The following is a 9,655-nucleotide window of genomic DNA, read 5'->3' on the forward strand; positions in this document are numbered from 1 at the left end:
TACATTTCTCAGGGGTCATGATATAATGCTTTAAAATGGAAACAGGACTCCATGTTCGGGTGTCTCAGCCAGAAAAGGAGGGAGAAAACTCCCCCTTCACACACTGCAGGAACTGGGGTGAGAGGTCAGGTCCTGGAGTGTCAAACGCCTGGAGGAGTTGGTGGCCAGGGAGGGTGGGTGAGGGATGGATCCAGGGTAGGGGTCCGGGTCAGGCACTCTTGTAAAGGGCCAACTTTCAGCTTGCCTCCCCTCAGGTTGAGGCCAAAAAGCCCTGAGCAGGTGTTGTGGCCTGGTGAGAGCTCCTCCAAGACCAGATTGAGGATCCTGACCTCAGAGAGGAGACCTCCCTCCACCTGTCAGTCTTCCCAGGAATTCAATGGAAGGAGGGGCAGATGCGGAACAAGGTTGAAGGCCATTCTGAATGGGGTTTGGCCTCTTGGCTGCTCTAAAGCTGAGTCACAGTCTGGCCTGTGACTTGAGGGCCCAGTGCCCTTTTCCAAAGACACAGCCAGAGCAGGGTCAGTGATCAGGAGACAGCGGACCCTTTCTAGGGCCAGTGGAGTCAGGAGGTACCTCAGGAGCCCCTGGGGCTGGTAGCCAGGAGTGGCTTGGTCCATGAACTTGAGGACAAGGTAGCCCAACAAAATACAGGTTATATCCACATTTCAGATAAATAAAAATTTTATTTTTTTAAGTGTAAGTCTGTCCCAACTATTGTGTGAGATGTACTTAGATTAAAACAATGATTTGTTGTTCTTCTGATTTACCTGGGTGTCCTGTATTTTTATTTGCCCAATCTGATCACCTTATTTAGAGGTCAGCCTGGTCTGAGGGGAAGCATGGCTCCCAGGCCTTATTACAGTAAACCGTTTGTAAAACAAACACTACCCCCAGCAGCCTGCACAGAAAAACAACACATGTCACTTCCTGAGAACACGTTATTGTCTGAAGGTGGAAGTCTGTGATTTTGAAGGAAAAAACAGTTTTCTGCTGAGGAAGAGTGAGTCACAAGCAAGTTGAAAATGTTTCTCTGGATTTTAGGGTTGGGTGGACATGGTCCCCTCTTCCCTCCTTCTCATATCTACTCATTTGGCTGCCCTGGGCTGGGCCCTGACTCCAAGCCTACCAAGAATCCCACCAACCATGCCACTGCTGACCACCAGCCTCCTAACTCCACTTACCATAGCGAAGGCCCACTGTTTCCCAGCCACGGGCCCAGCTCTGCCTGTGCCTATGCAAGGGGGCCGTGGGGTCCTCAAATCTCAGGCTACACTGTGGGCTAAACTTTAGAGCAGCCAAGAAGGCCTCTTGGAGGAGGCCTCTTGAGTCTTTTTCCTGAAGCTGCAAACTTGGGACACCATCCCACTGGTGTGGAAGAGCCACTGGAGGGAGGCCCAACTCACCCCTCCCTCTCTCCACCACCTCCCCCCGCTGTGAGGTGAGAGGGCAGGGTCACAGGTCAGGGAGTGACCTTTCTAACTTGGGGTCAGTCGCCCTGGCAAACTGAGCACAAAGCCAGCCTCTCGGCATCTGCAGGAGGCTGTCTGGCCCCAACGACATTCCAAGCATTCTTTGGGGTCCTCTGTCTGGAGGGAAGTGGTGCTTTGTGCAGTGAGGAAGTGTCTGACTGACTGTGACCCCTTGTTTGGCTGCCAGCACTGCCTGACATCCTCAGCCCCACTGTCTGGCCTGATGGACCAGCTGGGGTGAAGGTGGGGGGTGGGGGAGAGGTCCCTGGGGCCTCCTGTTGCTCCGCAGGCATGCAGCCCCTGACAGGTCTTTCTTCACAGGGCCCTGAAACTGCAGCTTATGTGGACTGCAGCTTGGCCTGTGGAGAGAACTTGAACCCAGGGATGGCCCACCTTGGTCTGAATCCTAGTGCTGGCATTTACTAAGGTGGTGGCCTTCTCTCAGTGATGTCAGCTCTCCATATCTTAGTTCTGTCATCTGTAAATGGGCTAATAACACTCACCTGTATCCTGTGTCTGCATGCTCAGTCGTGTCTGACTCTCTGCAACCCCCTAGACTATAGCCTGCCAGGCACCTCTGCCCATGCAATTTTCCAGGCAAGAATACTGGAGTGGGTTGCCATTTACTTCTCCAGGGGATCTTCCTGACCTAGGAATCGAACCCACATGTCTTGCATCTCCTGCATTGGCCGGCGGGTTCTTTACCAGCTGAGCCACTGGGGAAACCCAATAACACTCACCAGACAGTGTCATTGAAAGGATGAAGTGAATCTATGTGACGGTACCTGGATGGTTTCTGGCACAAGCAAGCACCCAACAAATGTGAATTCCATGGAGTCAGGAGATTCCAAGAGGGGGCAGAGCAGGAGAAACTCAGTCTCTATCCTTGAGGGCTCATGGGGCAGTGAGGAGAGGACCCCCCCACCCCACCCCAGGAGGAGGAAAAGGAGACCTGGGAGGGGTGCCCATACCTGGTGCTGATGTGCTCGGGGGGTCCAACCATCTCCTCTTCCTGGACCAAGGGCTGCAGTCTGGTGGCTCCTCATGACTCAGAGAACTCTCAGGCAGCAGGGACAGAGACGCAGAGAGCTGGGGGCTCTCCTGCCCTGGCCCACGTGGGCAGTTCAGAGGCCGGGAGAGGGAGGAGGGGGTTCAGGCAAGGTCAGCCAGGGCGCTATCTGTGACTCTGAGAGCTCTGCACAGGTGCGGGGGAAAGTGGGGGACCACAGAGGGGGAAGGGGCACATGACGGTCACAGGAAAACAGCTGCAGCTCAGTCCCTGGGAGCATGACTCTGGCCACCACGGGAAGGCCTCCCTGAGGAGGGTGCTCCTGGTCGGTGGCAGCATGGGGCAGAGCTGCTGAGCGTGGACTGGGAGATGCCGAGGGCTCCTGTCCTGGGAAAGAAGCTGGCCATGGCCAGCCCTGGGGCGTTCCTGGAGGGGAACAGAAGCATTTGCTAGCTACCTGACCTCAGCGAGTCACACTTTCTTCATTAATAAAAGGATTCTCAGAACCACCACCCCCAGCAGCACTGCCAGCGAAGGAGCCAGCGCAGAGCCTCCATCGCAGACGGCCGGCCCGAGTGCTTCCACAGAAGCCTGGGCCTGCAGGGCAGGGGGGGCCTCAGGCCAAAAGCCCTGGCTCTGCAAGGCTCACTGTATGAGGCCTCCAGCAGGTCTCTGGCTCTCTCTGGCTGCACTTCTCCCTTTATATCCTGAGAGGAGTGACAAAGCCCTTCCTGTCCTGGCCTGCTTGGTGGCCATGCCTCATCCCCAGAAGGTCCTGCTCCATGGAGGTGGAGCCGACTCTGAGGTTCCATGTTCACCTTCCAGTGGGACAACCCCTGCTGGTATTAGACGTGCCCCCATGCTGGGGGTGGGAGGTGGTGGGGAGGTCCTCTGGAGCATGGTGGGTCCCCTGGGAAAGGGGACAGGTGCCCACAGCTGCCCTTTCCAGGTGTGTCTCAGGCTGCAATATCTACCAGGATCAAGCCCCAGACGGAGTCTCCTCGGCACCCATGGTTCAAGCTGTGGTATGTGGCAGGGAGGTCCGCTTAGTCAAGATCAGAAATTTTGGGGAGGGGCCAGGGTGCTCGGAGCACCCCCCAAACACTATGGCGAGTAGACAGGAGTAGCAGGAAGTAGTGGCCTTGGAAATGTCTCGTCAGTCCAGTGGAGGAGCCGTCATGGTGGGGGCGAAAGCAGGCTGCAGGCCAGGGGAGGACCCCACGGAGTAGTGGGCCACAAGTGGGCACGCAGGCAGTATTTGCAGGCTGCTAGGTTTGGAATCCTGAGCTGGGCGTAGCCCTGCCCCTGCTTGAATCCCTGGTCACAGCTGACACTGAGCGGGCAGCTGGCTCGGCACTGGGCCTCACTGTCTTAGGCCTCTAGGAGACCTGGGTCCAGGGAAAGGCCTGCCCTCCACCTGGCATGCAGGCTCAGAAGTGAGTGCTTGTCGTTGACCAGACTCTGTGCCTCTGTATCTTCCCACAGGGAACACTGGGTCTGCTGGTGGGAAGACTCGAGAGTGGATGGCCCCCTGGAGTCCAGTTGCCAAGTGAGCTTAGGACAAGGCCACGGTCTGAGGCTGGGCCTGCTGCTGCTGCTCATCTCCTCCTGAGCCCCCAACGAGCAGGGTACAGCTCTGATGCAAGTGACCCCAGGCTCCGCGTCTTTGCATGGGGTAGCAAGTTTGGACCTAGCAGGACGTGCTTCGAGAGAGAAGTGATAACGAACTACAGCAACTATTTTGTGGAAACCCAGATGGACTCAGGAGTCTCAGACTCAAATGTGTTTGTGAGTCAACGACGGCCCATGAAAATGCAGATTCTTGGGCCTGGCACCTCCCTCTCCTCGCCCCCAACCCCGGAACTTCTGATTCAGCAGGTCTGGGGTGGGGCCCAAGATTCTGTATTACTAAGATGCTGCCAAGTGATGCTGGCCCCATATCCAGGCTGAGCAGTTTAGATCTCTGCTCCTCCAAGTACGGCTCACAGCCTCAGAGCAGCAGCAGCAGCAGCAGCAGCACAGGGGAGCTTGTGAGAGGCACAGAGCCTGTCCCACCACCAGCCTGAGTCAGACTTTGCACTGTAACCAGAGCCCAGGTGATTCCCAGACTCATTGCAATTCACTGGATGGTGGAACAGCGCTGTCTGTGAGAACTTTCCGTGGTTCTAAACCTGCACTGTCCAATAGAACCGCCACTGGTGATGACTGAGCATTTGAAACGTGGCTCATGTGATTGAGGAGCTGAATTTTTTATTCTATTTAACTCTCATCAACTTAAATATAAATAGCCAAATGTGCCTGGTGACTTCGTTTGTTCAACACAGGTCTAGAGTAACCCAGTTCTGACGGCCTGTAGAGCAGGAGACCCCAGCCTCTGGGCCACAGATCGGTACCCGCTGTCATATCAACAGTGGCATTAGATTATAAATAAATTGCACACTAAATGCTATGTGCTTGAATCATCCTGAAACCATCCCTCCCTACCTCTCATCCATGAAAAGCTTGTCTTCCACGAATCTGGCCCTGGTGACAGAAAGGTTGGGGACCGCTATGTGTAGAGGTTGTCATTATAGATGGGGCAAAGGTTCAGGGAGGAATCCGAACCTGCCTGAGGTTCCAAAGTGAGTCACCGACAAGGTAGGACCAGAACAATGTCCCTGGGCTCTGTACCAGAAGTTTCACTACCACCAGAATTCCAGGATTCACATAAATCCGTGAGCGGCACAGAGGAGAGGAGAGGGAGGGAGGAGGGGGCTAGAACTGACGGTGACCCCAAGTTTGTAGCTTGGATCCTAACAAGAGCATCACTTGATGAGATACAGGCCTTGGTGCTGATGAAGGGGAGGATAAACTCAGCCTAGAAGGTGGCTGAGACCAGGATGCCAGACTGGAGCCCCATGGAAAAGCAGGGAGGAGCCAGAGTGGTGGGCCCCCGCGAGTGCACACCTGCTGTCCCCCACCAGGCTCTTTGGGACTCCCTCCTCCAGTGCCCTGAGGTTCCCATGGCCCTGCCAGTAGAAGGAGTGATGTTCGGCAACCACTCAGTGTCCTGAGCACCTGTGTCCTCACCAAGCAGCACCAGAGTATCTGCGGCTTAGAAAGGCCCTTGGAGGCGACACCTCCCTGGGCCCCTGACTCCGCCAATCCTGCCTGCTGCTTCCTCCCTCGTCTGATGGCCAGTGTCGGGGTGAAGTGAGGCCACCTCAGCAAATCCTTACAGCAGAAGTTCTGCCTGGATAGAGGCCTCCTCAACACCTCTGTACTCAGTGAAAAGAGACCCATAAAGTGACTCTCCACACACAAATAGAAAGACTATTTCTGGAACAAGAGAATAAAGTGGTAGGGAGTCGAGGATCAAAGGAGGGACAGACTTAGTTACTGACAGCCCAGAGGGGACCAAGGGCTGGAGAGCAGGCCAGCTGGGGCCGTGGAGGAGAGTCAGCTCCATGTCCACCCCGCAATGGCCTGCCTAAGAGGTGGTGAGCTCCCCATCACGGTAAGAGCTCAGGCTGGGATTGGAAAGCAGCCGCTGGGGAGACTGCAGAGGAGCTCTGGCCTTAGGAAGAGGGCAAAAGCCTCTCATCCTTTATTTTCCCAGATTCAGTCATTCCATGAACCTCGTTCCTCCAAAGGAGCTGAACAGCAATCTCCACTTTTGTTTTTCAATCTATTTATTTACTTAGCTGCACTGGGTCTTGGTTGCGATGTGTGGGATTTAGTTCCCTGACCAGGGATCAAACCCGGAACTCCAGCACTGGGAGCCCAGAGTCTTAGCCACTGAACCACCAGGGAAGTCCTAGCAGTTTCCAATTTTCACATGGATTTGCTATCTCAGGCATCTTTCCTCTTCTATTCCAGTCCTCCCTGCCCCCCTCCCGGCAGCTAACTAATATTGTTTATGTGCAACTAATCATAGGTGTCACCGCGGCATGTGACCTGATGCTAAGTGGTTCACAGGCCAGCGCTTCTCACACTCCGAGGGGCCTAGGAGCCACTTGGGGATCTGATCCAGCTGACCTGGCCTGGGGCCTGGGGGTCTGCCTTCCAACAGGCGCCCAGGTGCTGCTGCAACCACCCTTGGAGAAAACGAGGCTGCGGTGGCTGGGGAGACCTGGAGGATTCTACGATGGGCTGGGATGGAAGTGAGCACCAGGAAGGCTCCTGTGCAGGAATTTCAAAGGACTGGACTCACTTCTTTCTGGAGCTTGCTTTCCAGATGAAGATACTCTCCATCTTCAGGGTCATTCCCAGTCTCCCTGCTTGAAAAGCATAAATCTGCTGTAAGAGGGCAACTTCACCACGGCCTGGGCACCCTGTACAACCTCCCCTCTTGCTCTCCTGTCCCTGGGAAACTGCTTTCACCTGAAGGAGCTTTTTATTGTATCTATGGGGTGGCAGCTGTGGTCCCATCAGACCAGGGCTCGTTCAGGGCCAGCCCAGCTCAGCCAGAGCTCTGGACAGAAAGCCTCCTTCCTGCCTTCCCTTAGCTGGCTGCTGACACAGATGCAGCATCTGCAGAGAACCCTCTCACCAGGAACCAGGGGGTCTCTGGCCCTTCCCACTTCTGAGCCTCCATTTCCCCATCTATAATGTTGGAGGGGACCGAAGGCTGTCTCGGAGATACCTGGCTCTGCACCCACCCATTCAGGGTTTGGGAGCTCAGAGCAGGTAGGGATGGTGCTGTGGGGAGATGTGGGTGTGAGGGGTGGCCAGGGGACAGGGACAGGCAGGGTGGCTCCATCAGGGCGCACCCGCCTTCACAGACTCTCTCTGCACTGAGGGTTCTCAGATATTTTTAGGAAGGTTGGCGCCTCCTGGGCTGTGATTCATTAATACAGCTGACAAGGATCAGCATTTTTTGAAACAGCAGTGGGAAGTTGAGAAGGTTCCCTAGTGTGGCTGTGAGGAGAAGGGGAGAGTCCTGGTGTTTCTAGCCAGAGCTGTGTGTGTTGCAGGGAGGTGATTAGAGAGTGGAGGGGAGTGAGGTGTTGCAGGGAGTGGGCAGGGGTCCTGGGAGTTCTATTTTGAGTGAGGGACTTGGTGCCCAGGGCAGGGCTATTTGACCACGACAAAACAGAACCTCTTCAAAGCTTTGTAAGTGTTCTAGAGAGATGCCCATGTGTGTGTGTGTGATGGAGGAAGTCAGTGGGGACATTGTGACGTCATGCACCAGGCTTCAGGGCCTCTTTTGCTGATTTCAATACATATTTGCTGACCCCCTACTGTGGTCAGGCCCTGAGCTGTAAGGCCCATTTATTTACTGCTTTTTTGTCCATTGTGCATTTACTCTGTGCACGTGTATCAGATAAAGTTTTCAGTTAGCAATAATCATGCTTTGGATAAACCCCATTGGCTATGATACTGCCACTGTGCAAAGCTGTGTACTCATGGAGCCAGTACCTGCTCTGTACCGGCCCAGAGGCCTGGCTCTGATTCTGACTGCAGTATACTCTGCTCTGTGACCTTAAATGAGTCTCTTCCCCTCTCCGAGCCTCAGTTTCCTCCTCTGACAAATGGGTGTGGTGTAGTTTCTTTCCTGCCTGCCTCACTGTAAACACAATGGAGGTCAAGGCATTTGATTAACATCAGAACACACTATTCTTGTTATGCCCACAGCATCCAGGCCCCTCCCCACCTCACAGCCCTCTTGGAGGACCCCCGCAGCTGCTTCTGGCCTGCCCTTTCCCACAGGGCTCTTGGCTGGAGTGAGGAAGGAAGTGGGCTGCGCCAGCAGACCCCGCGCTGGACCAAGATGGGGAAGGCTGCTCCTCAGGCCTAGGGGCCACCCCAGGTTCTGCCACGTGCTGCCCACCAATGGGATTGTATTCATCAGGGTTCTCCAGAGAAACAGAACTGAGAAGATGTTATGTTAGCTCAGGACGTCATAGGAAAATACCACAGACTGGATGGGTTGAACAACAAAAATTTGTGTCTCACAGTTCTGGAGTCTGGCTGTCCAAGATCAGCATGCCAGTAGAGTCAAAGGCCTGTCACAGCCTTGTCCTCAAGGCCTAATTAACCCCAATTAACCTCCCCAAAGTCCTACCTCCTAATACCATCACACTGGGGGGTTTGGGCTTCAACATATGGATTTGGGGGGACACATTTGGTCTGTAATATATATATGAAGAGATTTATTGCAAGTAATTGTCTTACAAAATTACGGAGACTGGAAAATCCCAATCTGTAGTGTGGGTCTGCTGAAGGAAGGGGAACCTTTTCCAGGGTCCAAGAGGGGCCTCTTATCTAACACTTGGAAATGAATTGTCTGAGGAGACACACATGCTGACAAGGGAAGAGACTTTATTGTGAAGGGACGCCTGGGCGGGGAGCAGAAGGGTAAGGGAACCCAAGACTGCTCTGCCATGTGGCTCACAGCCTTGGGTTTTATGGTGATGGGATTCGTTTCTGGGTTGTCTGGCCAATCCTTCTGACTTTTGGTTCTTCCTGATAGCGCGTGCATTGCTCAGTCAAAATAGATTCCATCGAGGAGGATTTGGGGAGGTGGTAGGATATCTGGCGTCTCCTTTTGACCTTTCCTGAATTCTTCCGGTTGGAATAGTTGCATATTCCTTACCAGGACCTGCTGTCATAAAAGAACTCATGCAAACGGTTACCATGGAGCCTGGCCAGGCAGGATGGGCAGTTTCAGTCACTGTTTCCCTCTAACAGGTCAGCAGGCTGAAGATCCAGCAAAGCTAATGCCCAGATGACCTCCTGGCAGAATTCCGCCTTACTCAGGGGAGGCTGGGCTTTTTGTTCTATTCAGGCCTTCCAATGATTGCATGAGGCCCACCCACATTACAGAGGGCTATTGGCTTTTCTCAAAAGCCTATTCAAATGTAAATCTCATCCTAAAACACCTTTCCAGTTGACATATAAAATTAACCACCATATAGCTGGGTGGGCCTAAACCCTGGGACCTTCTGGGGGCCCTGGAGCCACCTTTCCCATTTAATCTTCCTGGACCATGCTTAGGGCTTACAAAACTGTCCCCAAGGGCCGATCTGGAAGTGTCAACTTACAAAAGATGCCAAACATGTGGGGTCTGGCCTTCAGGCTACCAGGTGGGAACAGGTACAGTGCCGCTTCAAGGGCAAGCTGGCAAGTCACCCCAGTGCCCACACCACTGTGAGTTCAGAGACTCGGAGTCTGACATTTCTCCCTCCCCAGAACA

General features: G+C 54.1%; 1 pseudogene; it reads right to left on the minus strand.

Moving 5' to 3' along the window:
* Window positions 1-7,739: 7,739 nt before the first annotated feature.
* LOC112448950 (uncharacterized) lies at window positions 7,740-7,857 on the minus strand (annotated as a pseudogene).
* Between the last annotated feature and the right edge of the window lie 1,798 nt (window positions 7,858-9,655).

The sequence above is a fragment of the Bos taurus genome, chromosome 11 (assembly GCF_002263795.3).
Source record: "Bos taurus isolate L1 Dominette 01449 registration number 42190680 breed Hereford chromosome 11, ARS-UCD2.0, whole genome shotgun sequence".
NCBI lineage: Eukaryota > Metazoa > Chordata > Mammalia > Artiodactyla > Bovidae > Bos > Bos taurus.